Source organism: Pseudophryne corroboree, chromosome 12 (assembly GCF_028390025.1).
Source record: "Pseudophryne corroboree isolate aPseCor3 chromosome 12, aPseCor3.hap2, whole genome shotgun sequence".
Lineage (NCBI taxonomy): Eukaryota > Metazoa > Chordata > Amphibia > Anura > Myobatrachidae > Pseudophryne > Pseudophryne corroboree.
Genome location: NC_086455.1, coordinates 74,247,534 through 74,268,885, shown reverse-complemented (window position 1 = coordinate 74,268,885; position 21,352 = coordinate 74,247,534). Strand labels below are relative to the sequence as shown.

The window sequence follows — 21,352 nt, the reverse complement described above, 5'->3', positions numbered from 1 at the left end:
TACATGTCCAGGGGTCTGATACAACCTCCCAGGTTCCGGTACATCTCAGCCCCTACAACTGAGGCTGCCTCCCGTCAGCTCAGGCCCTCAGTTGTGACAATTTTGAATACGGCTAAATGTCAAATAAAGTCTAATTGGAAGTCTGTGACCCCTCCCACTTTGACTGCTACTATTAATGCAATTTGGTTCACGTATAAGCTAGAGCGAATTACTGCTTCCCTCCGAGACTCCCCAGTCTCCTTTACTGAGACATGGACACCCTGGACTCTACACTTCAATACTGAACCGCCATTGACAACCATTTAACATTTGATGCTTGATGGCAAATACTTAAGGTTTGACATTAAATACTTAATATTTAAGCTGGACTTTATTCGCATCACAAACTTATTGCTAGGTATGGCTCAGACAGGCCGACCTTTCCCTCTTTCTTTTCCCTCCCCCTGTTACCTACAATCCCCTTCTTTTTTTGTTTTCTCTTTTCTATCCTGTATCCTTTTCCTTATGTACCTCGTTTCTCTTTCTCCCCTTCTTTCTACTTTAATGGATAGTTGTAATATTCTAGGTAATCTGTCTACAGGGAGGCGCGTGTGATAATTACTAACTGATATGTCTCTTGAATGCCCCCTCCTTCTGATTATAAAACCCCATGATTATCTTATTTGCCTTCTACTGTTTATAACGATATATCTGTCTGTTTATATGCGTATATAATCAATAAAACGTTATTTAAAAAAAATAATAATAATATGTGACAGGATGTAGGATGACAGGATCTATATAATATGTAATTGAATAAGCGTCTGCTGCCTGTAACCCTGTACTGAGGAGAAGGAACAGCGCCATCTAGCGTCTGCTGCCTGTAACTCTACACTGAGAAGGTACAGCGCCATCTAGCGTCTGCTGCCTGTAACTCTGCACTGAGGAGATGGACCAGCGCCATCTAGCGTCTGCTGCCTGCAACTCTGTACGAGGAGAAGTTACAGCGCCATCTAGCGTCTGCTGCCTGTAACTATGCACATAGAAGATGGACCAGCGCCATCTAGCGTCTGCTGCCTGTAACTCTGCACTGAGAAGATGGACCAGCGCCATCTAGCGTCTGCTGCCTGTAACTCTGTACTGAGGAGAAGGTACAGCGCCATCTAGCGTCTGCTGCCTGTAACTGTACTGAGGAAAAGGTACAGCGCCATCTAGCATCTGCTGCCTGTAACTCTGCACTGAGAAGATGGACCAGCGCAATCTAGCATCTGCTGCCTGTAACTCTGCACTGAGAAGGTACATCGCCATCTGGCGTCTGCTGCCTGTAACTCTGCACTGAGGAGATGGACCAGCGCCATCTAGCGTATGCTGCCTGTAACTCTGTGCTGAGGAGAAGGTACAGCGCCATCTAGCGTCTGCTGCCTGTAACTCTGTACTGAGGAGAAAGTACAGCGCCATCTAGCATCTGCTGCCTGTAACACTGCACTAAGAAGATGAACCAGCGCCATCTAGCGTCTGCTGCCTATAACACTGCACTGAGGAGATGGACCAGCGCCATCTAGCGTCTGATGCCTATAACTCTGCACTAAGAAGATGAACCAGCGCCATCTAGCGTCTGCTGCCTGTAACTCTGTACTGAGGAGAAAGTACAGCGCCATCTAGCATCTGCTGCCTGTAACTCTGCAGTGAGGAGATGGACCAGCTCCATCTAGCGTCTGCTGCCTGTAACTCTGTACTGTGGAAAAAGTACAGCGCCATCTAGCGTCTGCTGCTCTACACTGATGGAAACAATACACAATACACAATACACATTTTACACTCTACCGATCTGGAATATGTAACAATAGTAACATAAATAATGTTCAGCATTCTGCAGTTGTATTATTATTTATGACAACTGCAAGTAAAATAATAATGCAGTTGTGTAATAAAAATACGTGACAGGATGTAGGATGACAGGATATATGTAATATGTAATTGAATAAGCGTCTGCTGCCTGTAACTCTGTACTGAGGAGAAGGTACAGCGCCATCTAGCGTCTGCTGCCTGTAACTCTGTACTGAGGAGAAGGTACAGCGCCATCTAGCGTCTGCTGCCTGTAACTCTGTACTAAGGAGAAATTACAGTGCCATCTAGCGTCTGCTGCTCTACACTAATGGAAACAATACACAATACACATTTTACACTCTACCGTTCTGGAATATGTAACAATAGTAACATGTTCAGCATTCTGCAGTTGTATTATTATTTATGACAACTGCAAGTAAAATAATAAAGCAGTTGTGTAATAAAAATATGTGACGGGATGTAGGATGACAGGATATATATAATATGTAATTGAATAAGCGTCTGCTGCCAGTAACTCTGTACTGAGCAGAAGGTACAGCGCCATCTAGCGTCTGCTGCCTGTAACTCTGCACTGAGAAGGTACAGCGCCATCTAGTGTCTGCTGCCTGTAACTCTACACTGAGGAGATGGACCAGCGCCATCTAGCGTCTGTTGCCTGCGACTCTGTACGAGGAGAAGTTACAGCGCCATCTAGCGTCTGCTGCCTGTAACTGTGCACTTAGAAGATGGACCAGCGCCATCTAGCGTCTGTTGCCTGTAACTCTGCACTGAGGAGATGGACTAGCGCCATCTAGCGTCTGCTGCCTGTAACTCTGTACTGAGGAGAAGGTACAGCGCCATCTAGCGTCTGCTGCCTGTAACTGTACTGAGGAAAAGGTACAGCGCCATCTAGCATCTGCTGCCTGTAACTCTGCACTGAGAAGATGGACCAGCGCAATCTAGCATCTGCTGCCTGTAACTCTGCACTGAGAAGGTACATCGCCATCTAGCGTCTGCTGCCTGTAACTCTGCACTGAGGAGATGGACCAGCGCCATCTAGGGTCTGCTGCCTGTAACTCTGCACTGAGGAGAATGTACAGCGCCATCTAGCGTCTGCTGCCTGTAACTCTGCACTAAGATGAACCAGCGCCATCTAGCATCTGCTGCCTGTAACTCTGCACTGAGAAGATGGACCAGCGCCTTGTAGCGTCTGCTGCCTGTAACTCTGAACTGAGGAGAAAGTACAGCGCCATCTAGCGTCTGCTGCCTGTAACTCTGTACTGAGGAGAAGGTACAGCGCCATCTAAGCGTCTGCCGCCTGTAACTCTGTACTGTGGAAAAAGTACAGCGCCATCTAGCGTCTGCTGCTCTACACTGATGGAAACAATACACAATACACATTTTACACTCTACCGATCTGGAATATGTAACAATAGTAACATAAATAATGTTCAGCATTCTGCAGTTGTATTGTTATTTATGACAACTGCAAGTAAAATAATAAAGCAGTTGTGTAATAAAAATACGTGACAGGATGTAGGATGACAGGATATATGTAATATGTAATTGAATAAGCGTCTGCTGCCTGTAACTCTGTACTGAGGAGAAGGTACAGCGCCATCTAGCGTCTGCTGCCTGTAACTCTGTACTAAGGAGAAATTACAGTGCCATCTAGCGTCTGCTGCTCTACACTAATGGAAACAATACACAATACACATTTTACACTCTACCGTTCTGGAATATGTAACAATAGTAACATGTTCAGCATTCTGCAGTTGTATTATTATTTATGACAACTGCAAGTAAAATAATAAAGCTGTTGTGTAATAAAAATATGTGACAGGATGTAGGATGACAGGATATATATAATATGTAACTGAATAAGCGTCTGCTGCCAGTAACTCTGTACTGAGCAGAAGGTACAGCGCCATCTAGCGTCTGCTGCCTGTAACTCTGCACTGAGAAGGTACAGCGCCATCTAGTGTCTGCTGCCTGTAACTCTACACTGAGGAGATGGACCAGCGCCATCTAGCGTCTGTTGCCTGCGACTCTGTACGAGGAGAAGTTACAGCGCCATCTAGCGTCTGCTGCCTGTAACTGTGCACTTAGAAGATGGACCAGCGCCATCTAGCGTCTGTTGCCTGTAACTCTGCACTGAGGAGATGGACTAGCGCCATCTAGCGTCTGCTGCCTGTAACTCTGTACTGAGGAGAAGGTACAGCGCCATCTAGCGTCTGCTGCCTGTAACTGTACTGAGGAAAAGGTACAGCGCCATCTAGCATCTGCTGCCTGTAACTCTGCACTGAGAAGGTACATCGCCATCTAGCGTCTGCTGCCTGTAACTCTGCACTGAGGAGATGGACCAGCGCCATCTAGGGTCTGCTGCCTGTAACTCTGCACTGAGGAGAATGTACAGCGCCATCTAGCGTCTGCTGCCTGTATCTCTGCACTAAGATGAACCAGCGCCATCTAGCGTCTGCTGCCTGTAACTCTGCACTGAGAAGATGGACCAGCGCCTTGTAGCGTCTGCTGCCTGTAACTCTGTACTGAGGAGAAAGTACAGCGCCATCTAGCGTCTGCTGCCTGTAACTCTGTACTGAGGAGAAGGTACAGCGCCATCTAAGCGTCTGCCGCCTGTAACTCTGTACTGTGGAAAAAGTACAGCGCCATCTAGCGTCTGCTGCTCTACACTGATGGAAACAATACACAATACACATTTTACACTCTACCGATCTGGAATATGTAACAATAGTAACAAAAATAATGTTCAGCATTCTGCAGTTGTATTATTATTTATGACAACTGCAAGTAAAATAATAAAGCAGTTGTGTAATAAAAATACGTGACAGGATGTAGGATGACAGGATATATGTAATATGTAATTGAATAAGCGTCTGCTGCCTGTAACTCTGTACTGAGGAGAAGGTACAGCGCCATCTAGCGTCTGCTGCCTGTAACTCTGTACTGAGGAGAAGGTACAGCGCCATCTAGCGTCTGCTCCCTGTAACTCTGTACTGAGAGGATGGACCAGCGCCATCTAGCGTATGCTGCCTGTAACTCTGTACTGAGGAGAAGGTACAGCGCCATCTAGCGTCTGCTGCCTGTAACTCTGTACTGAGAGGATGGACCAGCGCCATCTAGCGTATGCTGCCTGTAACTCTGTACTGAGGAGAAGGTACAGCGCCATCTAGCGTCTGCTGCATGTAACTCTGCACTGAGAAGGTACAGCGCCATCTAGCGTCTGCTGCCTGTAACTGTACTGAGAAGGTACAGCGCCATCTAGCATCTGCTGCCTGTAACTCTGCACTGAGAAGATGGACCAGCGCCATCTAGCATTTGCTGCCTGTAACTCTGCACTGAGAAGGTACATCGCCATCTAGCTGCTTCTGCCTGTAACTCTGCACTGAGAAGATGGAGCAGCGCCATTTAGAGTCTGCTGCCTGTATCTCTGAACTGAGGAGATGGACCAGCGCCATCTAGCGTCTGATGCCTGCAACTCTGTACTGAGGAGAAGGTACAGCGCCATCTAGCGTCTGCTGCCTGTAACTCTGAAGTGAGGAGATGGACCAGCGCCATGTAGCGTCTGCTGCCTGTAACTCTGCACTGAGGAGATGGACCAGCGCCATGTAGCGTCTGCTGCCTGTAACTCTGCACTGAGAAGGTACAGCGCCATCTAGCGTCTGCTGCCTGTAACTCTGCACTGAGGAGATGGACCAGCTCCATCTAGCGTCTGCCGCCTGTAACTCTGTACTGTGGAAAAAGTACAACGCCATCTAGCGTCTGCTGCTCTACACTGATGGAAACAATACACAATACACATTTTACACTCTACCGATCTGGAATATGTAACAATAGTAACATAAATAATGTTCAGCATTCTGCAGCTGTATTATTATTTATGACAACTGCAAGTAAAATAATAAAGCAGTTGTGAAATAAAAATACGTGACAGGATGTAGGATGACAGGATATATGTAATATGTAATTGAATAAGCGTCTGCTGCCTGTAACTCTGTACTGAGGAGAAGGTACAGCGCCATCTAGCGTCTGCTGCCTGTAACTCTGTACTGAGGAGAAGGTACAGCGCCATCTAGTGTCTGCTGCCTGTAACTCTGCACTGAGGAGATGGACCAGCGCCATCTAGCGTCTGCTGCCTGTAACTCTGTACTGAGGAGAAATTACAGTGCCATCTAGCGTCTGCTGCTCTACACTAATGGAAACAATACACAATACACATTTTACACTCTACCGTTCTGGAATATGTAACAATAGTAACATGTTCAGCATTCTGCAGTTGTATTATTATTTATGACAACTGCAAGTAAAATAATAAAGCAGTTGTGTAATAAAAATATGTGACAGGATGTAGGATGACAGGATATATATAATATGTAATTGAATAAGCGTCTGCTGCCAGTAACTCTGTACTGAGCAGAAGGTACAGCGCCATCTAGCGTCTGCTGCCTGTAACTCTGCACTGAGAAGGTACAGCACCATCTAGCGTCTGCTGCCTGTAACTCTACACTGAGGAGATGGACCAGCGCCATCTAGCGTCTGTTGCCTGCAACTCTGTACGAGGAGAAGTTACAGCGCCATCTAGCGTCTGCTGCCTGTAACTGTGCACTTAGAAGATGGACCAGCGACATCTAGCGTCTGTTGCCTGTAACTCTGCACTGAGGAGATGGACCAGCGCCATCTAGCGTCTGCTGCCTGTAACTCTGTACTGAGGAGAAGGTACAGCGCCATCTAGCGTCTGCTGCCTGTAACTGTACTGAGGAAAAGGTACAGCGCCATCTAGCATCTGCTGCCTGTAACTCTGTACTGAGAAGATGGACCAGCGCAATCTAGCATCTGCTGCCTGTAACTCTGCACTGAGAAGGTACATCGCCATCTAGCATCTGCTGCCTGTAACTCTGCACTGAGGAGATGGACCAGCGCCATCTAGGGTCTGCTGCCTGTAACTCTGCACTGAGGAGAATGTACAGCGCCATCTAGCGTCTGCTGCCTGTAACTCTGCACTAAGATGAACCAGCGCCATCTAGCGTCTGCTGCCTGTAACTCTGCACTGAGAAGATGGACCAGCGCCTTGTAGCATCTGCTGCCTGTAACTCTGTACTGAGGAGAAAGTACAGCGCCATCTAGCGTCTGCTGCCTGTAACTCTGTACTGAGGAGAAGGTACAGCGCCATCTAAGCGTCTGCCGCCTGTAACTCTGTACTGTGGAAAAAGTACAGCGCCATCTAGCGTCTGCTGCTCTACACTGATGGAAACAATACACAATACACATTTTACACTCTACCGATCTGGAATATGTAACAATAGTAACAAAAATAATGTTCAGCATTCTGCAGTTGTATTATTATTTATGACAACTGCAAGTAAAATAATAAAGCAGTTGTGTAATAAAAATACGTGACAGGATGTAGGATGACAGAATATATGTAATATGTAATTGAATAAGCGTCTGCTGCCTGTAACTCTGTACTGAGGAGAAGGTACAGCGCCATCTAGCGTCTGCTGCCTGTAACTCTGTACTGAGAGGATGGACCAGCGCCATCTAGCGTATGCTGCCTGTAACTCTGTACTGAGGAGAAGGTACAGCGCCATTTAGCGTCTGCTGCCTGTAACTCTGCACTGAGAAGGTACAGCGCCATCTAGCGTCTGCTGCCTGTAACTGTACTGAGAAGGTACAGCGCCATCTAGCATCTGCTGCCTGTAACTCTGCACTGAGAAGATGGACCAGCGCCATCTAGCATCTGCTGCCTGTAACTCTGCACTGAGAAGGTACATCGCCATCTAGCGGGTTCTGCCTGTAACTCTGCACTGAGAAGATGAACCAGCGCCATTTAGAGTCTGCTGCCTGTATCTCTGAACTGAGGAGATGGACCAGCGTCATCTGGCATCTGCTGCCTGTAACTCTGCACTGAGGAGATGGACCAGCGCCATCTAGCGTCTGATGCCTGCAACTCTGTACTGAGGAGAAGGTACAGCGCCATCTAGCGTCTGCTGCCTGTAACTCTGCACTGAGGAGATGGACCAGCGCCATGTAGCGTCTGCTGCCTGTAAATCTGCACTGAGAAGGTACAGCGCCATTTAGCGTCTGCTGCCTGTAACTCTGTAGTGAGGAGATGGACCAGCTCCATCTAGCGTCTGCCGCCTGTAACTCTGTACTGTGGAAAAAGTACAGCGCCATCTAGCGTCTGCTGCTCTACACTGATGGAAACAATACACAATACACATTTTACACTCTACCGATCTGGAATATGTAACAATAGTAACATAAATAATGTTCAGCATTCTGCAGCTGTATTATTATTTATGACAACTGCAAGTAAAATAATAAAGCAGTTGTGTAATAAAAATACGTGACAGGATGTAGGATGACAGGATATATGTAATATGTAATTGAATAAGCGTCTGCTGCCTGTAACTCTGCACTGAGGAGATGGACCAGCGCCATCTAGCGTCTGCTGCCTGTAACTCTGTACTGAAAGGAAAGTACAGTGCCATCTAGCGTCTGCTGCTCTACACTAATGGAAACAATACACATAACACATTTTACACTCTACCGTTCTGGAATATGTAACAATAGTAACATGTTCAGCATTCTGCAGTTGTATTATTATTTATGACAACTGCAAGTAAAGTAATAAAGCAGTTGTGTAATAAAAATATGTGACAGGATGTAGGATGACAGGACATATATAATATGTAATTGAATAAGCGTCTGCTGCCTGTAACTCTGTACTGAGGAGAAGGTACAGCGCCATCTAGCGTCTGCTGCCTGTAACTCTACACTGAGAAGGTACAGCGCCATCTAGCGTCTGCTGCCTGTAACTCTGCACTGAGGAGATGGACCAGCGCCATCTAGCGTCTGCTGCCTGCAACTCTGTACGAGGAGAAGTTACAGCGCCATCTAGCGTCTGCTGCCTGTAACCGTACTGAGGAAAAGGTACAGCGCCATCTAGCATCTGCTGCCTGTAACTCTGCACTGAGAAGATGGACCAGCGCAATCTAGCATCTGCTGCCTGTAACTCTGCACTGAGAAGGTACATCGCCATCTGGCGTCTGCTGCCTGTAACTCTGCACTGAGGAGATGGACCAGCGCCATCTAGCGTATGCTGCCTGTAACTCTGTACTGAGGAGAAGGTACAGCGCCATCTAGCGTCTGCTGCCTGTAACTCTGTACTGAGGAGAAAGTACAGCGCCATCTAGCATCTGCTGCCTGTAACTCTGCACTAAGAAGATGAACCAGCGCCATCTAGCGTCTGCTGCCTGTAACTCTGCACTGAGGAGATGGACCAGCGCCATCTAGCGTCTGATGCCTGTAACTCTGCACTAAGAAGATGAACCAGCGCCATCTAGCGTCTGCTGCCTGTAACTCTGTACTGAGGAGAAAGTACAGCGCCATCTAGCATCTGCTGCCTGTAACTCTGCAGTGAGAAGGACCAGCTCCATCTAGCGTCTGCCGCCTGTAACTCTGTACTGTGGAAAAAGTACAGCGCCATTTAGCGTCTGCTGCTCTACACTGATGGAAACAATACACAATACACATTCTACACTCTACCGATCTGGAATATGTAACAATAGTAACATAAATAATGTTCAGCATTCTGCAGTTGTATTATTATTTATGACAACTGCAAGTAAAATAATAAAGCAGTTGTGTAATAAAAATACGTGACAGGATGTAGGATGACAGGATATATGTAATATGTAATTGAATAAGCGTCTGCTGCCTGTAACTCTGTACTGAGGAGAAGGTACAGCGCCATCTAGCGTCTGCTGCCTGTAACTCTGTACTGAGGAGAAGGTACAGCGCCATCTAGCGTCTGCTGCCTGTAACTCTGCACTGAGGAGATGGACCAGCGCCATCTAGCGTCTGCTGCCTGTAACTCTGTACTGAAGGAGAATGTACAGTGCCATCTAGCGTCTGCTGCTCTACACTAATGGAAACAATACACAATACACATTTTACACTCTACCGTTCTGGAATATGTAACAATAGTAACATGTTCAGCATTCTGCAGTTGTATTATTATTTATGACAACTGCATGTAAAATAATAAAGCAGTTGTGTAATAAAAATATGTGACAGGATGTAGGATTACAGGATATATATAATATGTAATTGAATAAGCGTCTGCTGCCTGTAACTCTGTACTGAGGAGAAGGTACAGCGCCATCTAGCGTCTGCTGCCTGTAACTCTGCACTGAGAAGGTACAGCGCCATCTAGCGTCTGCTGCCTGTAACTCTGCACTGAGGAGATGGACCAGCGCCATGTAGCATCTGCTGCCTGTAACTCTGTACTGAGGAGAAGGTACAGCGCCATCTAGCGTCTGCTGCCTGTAACTCTGTACTGAGGAGAAAGTACAGCGCCATCTAGCATCTGCTGCCTGCAGGGGCGGATCCAGGACAAAATGACAGGGGGGGCACCATGACAGGCAAAAAAGTGTGGGTATTATTTTTTCCGCACAGAAAGTAAGAATGCCCCTGGGAAAGTGTCCTGGCCTTGCAACAAGGGTATAACCTCTCAACAAAGGGTGTGGCCTCAAAGGGAATGCAGTATCCATATAATGGGGAAGAGTGTGATGCCTTAAAGAGGCAGAGGATGATAGGACAGAGAGAGTGATTGGGAGATAGTGACGCAGGGGAGAGGCAGTGGATGATGGGGATAGATAGTGGGAGATGGAAAGGCAGTGGGTGATAGTGAGAGTCAGTGGGTAAAGCCGGGAATGGGTGACAAGGGGAAGAAGTGGGTGATGCCAGGGGAATCAGTGGGTGATGTAGAGGATGATGGTGAGAGGCAGTGGGTGATAGGGAAAGATAGTGGAAAATGGAGAAGCAGTAGGTGAGGGGGAGAGGCAGTGAATGGCAGGAAAGGGGGATGGGGAAAGGGAGTAGGAGACAGAGAGAGGCAGAGGGTGACAGTGAGAGACAGTGGGTGAGGGTAGGGAGTGACAGGGAGAGGCAGTGAGTGACAGGGAGATTGTGGGTGACTGGGTAGGTAGTGGGTGACAGAGAGGGGCAGAGGTGACATGGAAGCAGTGGGTAACAGGGAGACAGTGGATGACAGGCAGATAGTGGGTGACTGGGGAAGAAGCAGGTGACGTGGGTGACAGAGAGGAAGATAGTGAAAGGGAGGCAGAGGGTGACATGGGAGGCTGTGGGTGACAGTGAGTGATGGTATAGGGTGACAGAGAAAGGCAGAGAGTGACAGGGAGATAGTGAGTGACAGGGAGAGGCAGGGGTGACAGGCAGATGGTGGATGACTGGGGAGGCAGCGGGTGACGTGGGTGGCAGAGGTGATAGTGAAAGGAAGAGGGTGACAGGGAGATAGTGGGTAACATGGAGGCAGTGGATGATAGAGAAGCAAGGGTGACAGAGAGGCAGAGCGTGACAGGGAGATAGTGGGTTTCTGGGGAGGTAGTGGGTGACGTGGAGGGAGTGGATGACAGGGAGATAGTGGGTGACAAAGAGAGAAAGCGAGAGAGACTGAGGGTTACAGGGAGATAGTGGGTGACAGAGAGAGATACTGATGGTGACAGGGTGATAGTGGGTGACAGAGAGAGACTGACGACAATTCCAGTGGCCTGAGCAGTAAGGATAGCGGTAGTAGAGACAGCCGGGAACGCCCGGCTCTCAGAACTGTGCACAACATCAAGACACCGCTCACTGCAGGGGGAGTCTCTGACCTAATTAAGGTAGCCCATTCTGTGTGAGGGCCAAGTGGTGACCGAACACACAATCGGAACAAGCGGCAATTCCAACTCGGGCTCCATACGGGCAGAGCGGCGACTCATTCATATATGTGATAATAATGGGACTGCTAACTGGTACTGTGAGTGGGTGGTATTCAATATGCCAGCTGTCGGGATCCCGGCGCTCAGTATACCGGCGCCAGAATCCCGACAGCCGGAATACCGACACTTATTCTACCTCGTGGGGGTCCACGACCCCCCTGGAGGGAGAATAAAATAGTGTGGCGCGCAGCAAGCCCGCAAGGGGCTCATTTGCGCTCGCCAAACTGTCGGTATGACAGGGAGTAAGTGGGTGACAGACGGACTGTGGGTGACAGGGAGTAAGTGGGTGACAGACGGACTGTGGGTGACAGGGAGTAAGTGGGTGACAGAGAGAGAGACTGAGGGTGACAGGGAGTAAGTGGGTGACAGAGAGAGAGACTGAGGGTGACAGGGAGTAAGTGGGTGACAGGGAGTAAGTGGGTGACAGAGAGAGAGACTGAGGGTGACGGGTAGTAAGTGGGTGACAGAGAGAGAGACTGAGGGTGACGGGGAGTAAGTGGGTGACAGAGAGAGAGACTGAGGGTGACGGGTAGTAAGTGGGTGACAGAGAGAGAGACTGAGGGTGACAGGGAGTAAGTGGGTGACAGAGAGAGAGACTGAGGGTGACGGGTAGTAAGTGGGTGACAGAGAGAGAGAGAGACTGAGGGTGACGGGTAGTAAGTGGGTGACAGAGAGAGAGAGACTGAGGGTGACGGGTAGTAAGTGGGTGACAGAGAGAGAGACTGAGGGTGACAGGGAGTAAGTGGGTGACAGAGAGAGAGAGACTGAGGGTGACAGGGAGTAAGTGGGTGACAGAGAGAGAGAGAGACTGAGGGTGACGGGTAGTAAGTGGGTGACAGAGAGAGAGACTGAGGGTGACGGGGAGTAAGTGGGTGACAGAGAGAGAGACTGAGGGTGACAGGGAGTAAGTGGGTGACAGGGAGAGAGACTGAGGGTGACAGGGAGTAAGTGGGTGACAGAGAGAGAGAGAGACTGAGGGTGACAGGTAGTAAGTGGGTGACAGAGAGAGAGAGACTGAGGGTGACGGGGAGTAAGTGGGTGACAGAGAGAGAGACTGAGGGTGACGGGTAGTAAGTGGGTGACAGAGAGAGAGACTGAGGGTGACAGGGAGTAAGTGGGTGACAGAGAGAGAGAGAGACTGAGGGTGACGGGTAGTAAGTGGGTGACAGAGAGAGAGAGAGACTGAGGGTGACGGGTAGTAAGTGGGTGACAGAGAGAGAGAGAGACTGAGGGTGACAGGTAGTAAGTGGGTGACAGAGAGAGAGACTGAGGGTGACGGGTAGTAAGTGGGTGACAGAGAGAGAGAGAGACTGAGGGTGACAGGGAGTAAGTGGGTGACAGAGAGAGAGAGAGAGAGAAACTGAGGGTGACAGGTAGTAAGTGGGTGACAGAGAGAGAGACTGAGGGTGACGGGGAGTAAGTGGGTGACAGAGAGAGAGACTGAGGGTGACGGGTAGTAAGTGGGTGACAGAGAGAGAGACTGAGGGTGACAGGGAGTAAGTGGGTGACAGAGAGAGAGACTGAGGGTGACGGGTAGTAAGTGGGTGACAGAGAGAGAGAGAGACTGAGGGTGATGGGTAGTAAGTGGGTGACAGAGAGACTGAGGGTGACGGGTAGTAAGTGGGTGACAGAGAGAGAGACTGAGGGTGACAGGGAGTAAGTGGGTGACAGAGAGAGAGACTGAGGGTGACAGGGAGTAAGTGGGTGACAGAGAGAGAGAGACTGAGGGTGACGGGGAGTAAGTGGGTGACAGAGAGAGAGACTGAGGGTGACGGGTAGTAAGTGGGTGACAGAGAGAGAGACTGAGGGTGACAGGGAGTAAGTGGGTGACAGAGAGAGAGACTGAGGGTGACGGGTAGTAAGTGGGTGACAGAGAGAGAGAGAGACTGAGGGTGACGGGAAGTAAGTGGGTCACAAAGAGAGAGAGACTGAGGGTGACGGGTAGTAAGTGGATGACAGAGAGAGAGACTGAGGGTGACAGGGAGTAAGTGGGTGACAGAGAGAGAGACTGAGGGTGACAGGGAGTAAGTGGGTGACAGAGAGAGAGAGACTGAGGGTGACGGGGAGTAAGTGGGTGACAGAGAGAGAGAGACAGAGGGTGACGGGGAGTAAGTGGGTGACTGAGTGTGGAGTGGATGACAGAGGTGGCAGCAGCAGTCTCCTTACTTCCACCTCTGTCCTGACCTTTCTGCTCTCTCGAAGTTCAACCACACTTGCTCCACACCTAGCCCATACAGCACTGCGACTCTGCTCCTCACAGCACCCCCTCCCCAGCCCTCAGCAGCAGCCGACCTCCGTCCACTCCTCACCTCAGCAGCAGCAGTCTCTTAACCTCCACCTCTTGGCCCTTCTCCCTGCACACAGCATGCAGCACCGCTACTCCCCAATCCCAGACTAATGAAAACAGGTCAGTGCTCACCTCGTGGCCTGCTGGGCATCCGGACCGCGGCAACGGCGTTGTTGTGGTCATAGTGGCTGACCTGGCCGGAAGTCCCTGCAGCGGAGCTGCGCTGTCTCTCAACAGCACTGGGTCCAACTCCTCCGGGTGCTGACGGCTGGGCTGAGCTGTCACGCATCCGCTTTGTGGCTGCTGAGCTCCTCTGCACTGCACTGCAGAGGTGCTCAGATCAAGCTTAGCCCAGCAAGAAGAATGCTGGAGGCAGAGCTGCTGAAAGCGGAGCCTAGCGAACTGAAGCTGTCAGCGGTATAAAAAAAAAATCTCTAAACGACAGGGGGGGCACGTGCCTTGGTGCCCCCCCCTTCCCCTGTATCCGCCACTGGCTGCCTGTAACTCTGCACTGAGGAGAAGGTACAGCGCCATCTAGCATCTGCTGCCTGTAACTCTGCACTGAGGAGATGGACCAGCGCCATCTAGCGTCTGCTGCCTGTATCTCTGAACTGAGGAGATGGACCAGCGTCATCTAGCGTCTGCTGTTTGTAACTCTGCACTGATTATATGGACCAGCGCCATCTAGCGTCTGCTGCCTGTATCTCTGAACTGAGGAGATGGACCAGCGTCATCTAGCGTCTGCTGCCTGTAACTCTGCACTGAGAAGAATGTACAGCACCATCTAGCGTCTGCTGCCTGTAACTCTGTACTGAGGAGAAAGTACAGCGCCATCTAGCATCTGCTGCCTGTAACTCTGTACTGAGGAGAAGGTACAGCGCCATCTAGCATCTGCTGCCTGTAACTCTGCAGTGAGGAGATGGACCAGCGCCATCTAGCGTCTGCCGCCTGTAACTCTGCAGTGAGGAGATGGACCAGCTCCATCTAGCGTCTGCCGCCTGTAACTCTGTACTGTGGAAAAAGTACAGCGCCATCTAGCGTCTGCTGCTCTACACTGATGGAAACGTATATACACATGGTATAACAAAGAATCTGTCTAGTTTTATCCACGTGTCGCGCAGTCTAAAACAAGGCTGCACAATGGCCCCCGCAACCAGGATAAGTGCCTCTCCAGAGCACCAGAAATGAATGAACAAAAAACAAGTTAGGCTGCGGGTACCAACAGGCGCCTAGTAACAGTGCATAAATGAATGCATAAAGTGCTTGCATGCAATAAAAAAACAAAACATACAACCCTTAAGGTCGCCGTGAAAGTCCAGGTTCTTACTCCTCACTCCTCCTCCAGAGGGTTTGAGAACCCAAAAAAGTTCTCAAACAAGTTCTTTTAAATCCCAAAACCGCCCGGGCTGGAGCTGGAAAGTCCTCTGGTTCTTAGAAGTGCAGACCACCGTAAATGCCAGTCACAGATGGAATACGCCGACGCGTTTCAACTCCTGTTCCTGGAGTCTTTTTCGAGGCTTTTTCAGCCTCGAAAAAGACTCCAGGAACAGGAGTTGAAACGCGTCGGCGTATTCCATCTGTGACTGGCATTTACGGTGGTCTGCACTTCTAAGAACCAGAGGACTTTCCAGCTCCAGCCCGGGCGGTTTTGGGATTTAAAAGAACTTGTTTGAGAACTTTTTTGGGTTCTCAAACCCTCTGGAGGAGGAGTGAGGAGTAAGAACCTGGACTTTCACGGCGACCTTAAGGGTTGTATGTTTTGTTTTTTTATTGCATGCAAGCACTTTATGTATATACACATGGATTAGGCCTAAAAGTTGTTCCTCTTTCAGCCCTCCGCTCTCGGAGACGACGATCAATTTTAATAGCGAGCTCCATGAGTTTGTCTAGAGTCTCAGGAGCGGGGTACTGAAGGAGACTGTCTTTAATCACTTCCGACAGACCGAGGCGAAACTGACTGCGCAGGGCCGGGTCATTCCAGCCACAGTCGTTCGACCAACGGCGAAATTCGGTACAATACACCTCTGCTGGATTTTTGCCTTGCTTAAGGGCACGTAGGTGACTCTCAGCTGATGCTTCTCTATCTGGGTCGTCATATAAGAGGCCTAAGGATTTAAAAAAAGGCGTCTACTGATAACAAAGCAGCATCATCCGCTCTTAGCCCAAACGCCCAGGTCTGTGGATCACCCTGAAGTAGAGACATCACAATCCCGACCCGCTGAGACTCAGTACCAGAGGAACGGGGCCTTAAACGAAAATAAAGCTTACAAGCTTCCTTAAAATTAAAAAAATCTTTTCGGTTACCCGAAAAACGGTCAGGTAAATGCATCTTTGGCTCTGGAAACATACTCGGGGAGGCTCGCAAAAGATCTTCCTGCGATCTCACCCGAAGAGTAAGGTCCTGAACCATCTGAGTTAATTCCTGTATTTAGTTAACCAAAAGCTGACTGGGGTTTGGCCCTAAACCTGCTGGATTCATGAGGCCGAATTTCTAGGCCCACCAATACAACGGAAAAAATTAAACCCCCTTTTTTTTTTTTTGTGGGCCGGTGATAATGTTACGATCCTGATGCTCAGGACAGGGGAGATCTTATGTAGTGAGTCCTGAGCACCAAGACGGAATGCTGGGATTGGGAAATGGGAAGGAAATAGCCCCTAGCACCCTACCTCCGTTGTCTTACCCGTGTTATCAATTCACGCCTGAACGACTATGGTTTCTTGGGCCCATGGCAGCCACGTTTGAAGGGCGGATTAGGTCTGCCCAACTCCGATGCCCCCTCAGGTCTTAAAGAGAGACAAGGTAATAACAAGGGGACCTCTAACTGAAACAACCACGCTAGGGACTATAAACTACCTAAAAACTAAACGTATGTGCGGCACGCCGCCAAAGGAAAAGAACTACAAAGAAACCACTGTCCACTCCCCTACACGGCACCGCCGAGTTCCGGGGAGGACAGTGAAAGCGGAAACCTCCGCAAATGCACCAATTCACAGTAAAGTAAACACTAAGCGGCGTAGGCCGCAACACGCGGCAGAAGCCGCTACTCACGAAACCGGGCGAGAACCCCAGATGACAAACAGGTTTGCAAGGACTAGAAGGATTCCCAGGACCGGCTTCGGACCTCCAAAGTACCAAAGGGCAGGGAGCAAGATCCACCAAACACGGCTGACAGGAACAGAGTTCTGCAAGGCAGGAACAGCATACAAGAAGCTATCACCGGCGGGGCTGCAGTGTGCTGGCTCACATAAAAAGGCCCTGCTGGCCAATAACAGGAGGGCCAGCAGGACCAGCCCCCAGACCCTAATTACTAGTTGCCGTGCAGCTGCCCTGCTGCACGAGCAACCTAATTAACTATTCTTAGCAACGGGGAACGCGGTCCACCTGTGGCATCCCCGTTGCTATGCACCCGGCGGCCCTGCACGCACGGCTTCCTGCGTTGCCAGGGACCCGGCGGCTATCGTGCGCACGGCGTCCTGGCGTTGCTAGGCGCCGTGCGGGGGACAGGGAAGGAGAGAGGCCCGGCGGCCGTGACCGCTGCTCAGTCAGGGCACGGCCGAAGACCGCCGCGCCTAACACACGGTATTGCACTATATTATGTTTGTTCAAGTTTCAGCTATAAAGAAGATTGCCCTAAACTGGAGATGATCTACCCCATGTGGGTGATATGCGAATGATTCATTTGTTCAATTGTGAGTGGGACCAATAAATCCAATCTGTATTTACTCTTCTTCATTGTATTGCACCATTGTTTGTTTCTTTCTGAATTACAGATATTGGAATTTTAAAAGGTTATGCTATTTCCTATTAATGTGTAAGCGGTTTATCCATACACACATTTATGTATGTATACATTTTAAATAGTAGCACGTGTGATATCACCTTTCTGATCTATACATACACTTGGGGGCTTTTTGGTGAAGGCTCCACTGTGATATTATTAGCAGCCACTATTTATTGTAAGCGCGGTTGAGATCACCTTCTTTTGCTATAACCGGGCCAGCAACGGCTGGCAACATTAACAGCAACAGCTGAACAGGTAACACCTAACAGGGAACCTGCAGAAAGTCACCGCACAGAGGCGGGTGCCCAATATCCCTTACAGACAACGAAAAAAGGATTTACCGGTAGGTATTTAAAATCCTATTTTCTCTAGCATGTCCCAAAGCTTCCAGAATAGGCGGGAACGTGCGGAGACGTCTGCAGTACCGCCTGCCCAAACTGGGTATCCTCTTTGGCCAGGGTACCAAATTTGTAGAACTTCATAAATGTGTTCTTCCCCGACCAGGTAACAGCTTGGCACAGTTGGAGGGCCAAGATTCCACGGGCAGCCGCCCAGGAAGACCCCACCGATCTCGTAGAGTGGTCCTTCAGAGACTGTGGAACAGGTAAGGCTGCGACACATAGGCCTGTTAGATAGTAAGCTGAATCCAACGAGCAATGGACTGCTTTGCACGAACAAGGTATCCGTCTTTCTGATCCGAACCGTCCTCTTGACGTATATTTTCAAGTCTCGCACTGCATTCAATGCCTCCAGAGGGGCAGAAGTGCCAGAACTGGACGGAATCACAATAGGTTGATTCAAGTGAAACACGGAGACTTCCTTTGGCAGGAACTGCTGTCTAGTCCTGAGCTCCGCTCTGTTCTCGTAAAAGACCAAATAGGGACTTTTACACGATAAGGTCCCTAATTCTGAGACACGTCCAGCAGAACTGTATTGTTTTCATAAAGTCAAATATCTATCATGATAGATGACCACTAATCTAAAATATAGCTTTTATTAAATTGTTTAAAACATAGGCGAAATATAGTGCATGTGAATAAATAGTGAAAACATAATAAAGTGAATTAAAAAGCTTAGTCACTGTAATTGTTGTGTTTCTTCACTGTCTCCAGTATCTGAACACTGTTGCAGTATCTGTAGCAATGCTAGTTGCCTTGTGTCTGGTATTGTTACCTTTGTATCTAGGAGTAAAATACTCCTTGTCACGATCCGGGTATCTGGATGCCATTTCTTACCCATCAGATGCCTCCTAAGGCTGGCTCAGCGCTCCAGGACCGGATCCCATCTGTTATCCTGATGTGCATATTCCCGCATCCTCTCCTGTCTCTCTGGACGCTGTCACAGTAACGCCTTATACATCTGGCATGGCGTCTCCCGCGGCCTCCGCCGCCGTCCCTGAGCTTCTGCATTCAGAGTGGCGATTACGTCAGCCGCGGCCTCCGCTGTGTCCGCGTGGTTGGATGTGCACCTGTCAGCCTGGCGTCTCCTGTCTCCGGTGGCCGGCGCCGCCATTACTGTTTTCCAGACCACATGGATTACAAACCAAACTTCCCTCCAAGTGTCTGCATGGGCGCAGCCATCTTGGATTCTGTCATCTGATCATATTCACCAATCTGCTGTCTGTATTATTAATTTGCATAATTGCCTAGCCAATGCCTTCCTTGCTGCAGGTATAAATAGGTTGTGCCTGAGCAAGGAAGGCGTCAGTGCTTTGGTTGTCAAACCTAGTTCCAGTTTGTCTCTCTCCTGTGATTGTCTTCCAGGTTCCAGCTCCTGTCTCCAGACTTCTGCTATAGAGACCCGCACCAGCATTCCATCTGCGGTGTAGCCTGACTCTCCGATCCATTCTGGACTCACCTGTTTCCAGCTACAACATCACCTGCTTCCAGCTCAGCTTCCAGCAGTCTACAGCTTCTCTTAAAGGGCCGGTGTCCTTTCTGCAGTTTACCACTCTCCACCGGTATTATTATTTCTCCGCTCTCAAATTCTACATTTCATCTATATTGCATCGCTCTCAAGCTTTATTTATTATTTAACTGGTTCCAGCCAGTATCCACTCCGTGCCAACACCTGTCTGGTTCTAACCAGTAACCACAGCAGCATTTTATCTACAGCAGTCCAGCTTTCCCTGGAACACCAGCTGGTACGACCCTGGGCTTTCCTCATTGCTACAGTTGAGCCTGTTTTAGAAGTATTACAGAGAATAATATTAATATATAACTTTTATTGATAAGGTTAAAACAAGATAAACTTCCCACAGATCCTGAGAATCAACGGCGATTCTTGGGGAATTAAAAAATGTCCTGGTCTCTTAAATCGTAAGAGTATGGAAAGGGTTGTAGACATGGAGTAGTCATACCCCCATTTCCCCTGACCAGTACAGTAATACTGTATTAATGGAACCGGGGGTTTTTAAGTCACAACACCGTTTCAATACAATTTAGGCTAAGACTGGCTAGAATGGTAATCAGTAGTCACCACTCAAGGAATTATGCACCTAAGTGTTAATAGCATGCCCTGGCCCTATTTGTGGGCAGGAATTATATGCAAAAGGTAATGGTCAGTTGATATTGAAAGTATTAGAGCAAAGAGAAAATAAAGAGAAAAAATAGAAAAAATAGAAAAAATGTGGTGATACTGCTGTTGGTGTGTGTTGGTCACATAAGAGCGGAAATTAATTCCTGACCTACCACACCAGGTATTCACAGGCAGTCACCTCTCCTGATACTAACCTGGCCCAACGCTGTTTGGCTTCCAAGATCGGACGAGATCGGGCACTGACAGCGTGGTATGGTCGTAGGGATTTATGTGTACACCAATGAGAGTGCACCTATGTAGGGAATTGAAAATGAAAAAAAGAATAATAGGAAAGGAAATTGCAGATAAGATCAGTACGTGAAAATATGTGGATCTGCTTTCCACGTTAGACCCGGTATAGAAGATTCCACTGGTGTGGTATTCTATCCCGAGAATCGTGAATGAGAGTCCACGAAAAATTGGTGAACACAGATTAGGAAGATGTGAGATTATTATCTGCGACAGAGTAATGCAAAGGTTAAGCTGTCATTCGGAGGTATACACAATTCAGGTGGGGCTGAGCCCAATGACCGACCTCCGACGGTCTGACACGTATGAAAATTATAACTTTAGGCAGGTAATGGTTTTATAACCCCCAAAGAATAAAATGGACATACACATAAGTACACAAATTGCAAACTGGAAGAGTAAGCTGTATTGGGTATTGTAACCCGGTACCGGCAGCATATAACAAGCTGCTAGATGTACTGTACCATGCACATTGGTAGTGTCGATAAGATATTATATCACTTCAAAATTGGCAACGATAAGAGGTATATAATATATATAAGCAGACCTAATCTGGTGTGAGTAATATACCCCTGATGGGGAAAGCTATATGAGTTAAAGTACCTAGTTATTATACCACAAAGATTGAAATAATTGGTATGCTGCACAGTACAAGACTAAGATCCTGTTGCAACAATACAGAGTAATATTTGCAGATTGATGAGACTTAAACAGTATGTCCCTGTCAATAGGGGGAAATGTCCGAGCAGATAATGAGTAAACTGACCAAAACTATGGCTGGCAAACAACAGAAGAGTTTAGGTGACTAACAGAATAGCCCTAGATACAAAGAGGCTAAGTGATGGCTG

At 48.5% G+C, this 21,352-nt stretch overlaps 1 pseudogene; it reads right to left on the bottom strand.

Annotated features, from left to right (window-relative positions):
• Positions 1 to 20,361: 20,361 nt before the first annotated feature.
• LOC134981994 (5S ribosomal RNA) lies at positions 20,362 to 20,480 on the bottom strand (annotated as a pseudogene).
• Positions 20,481 to 21,352: the final 872 nt, after the last annotated feature.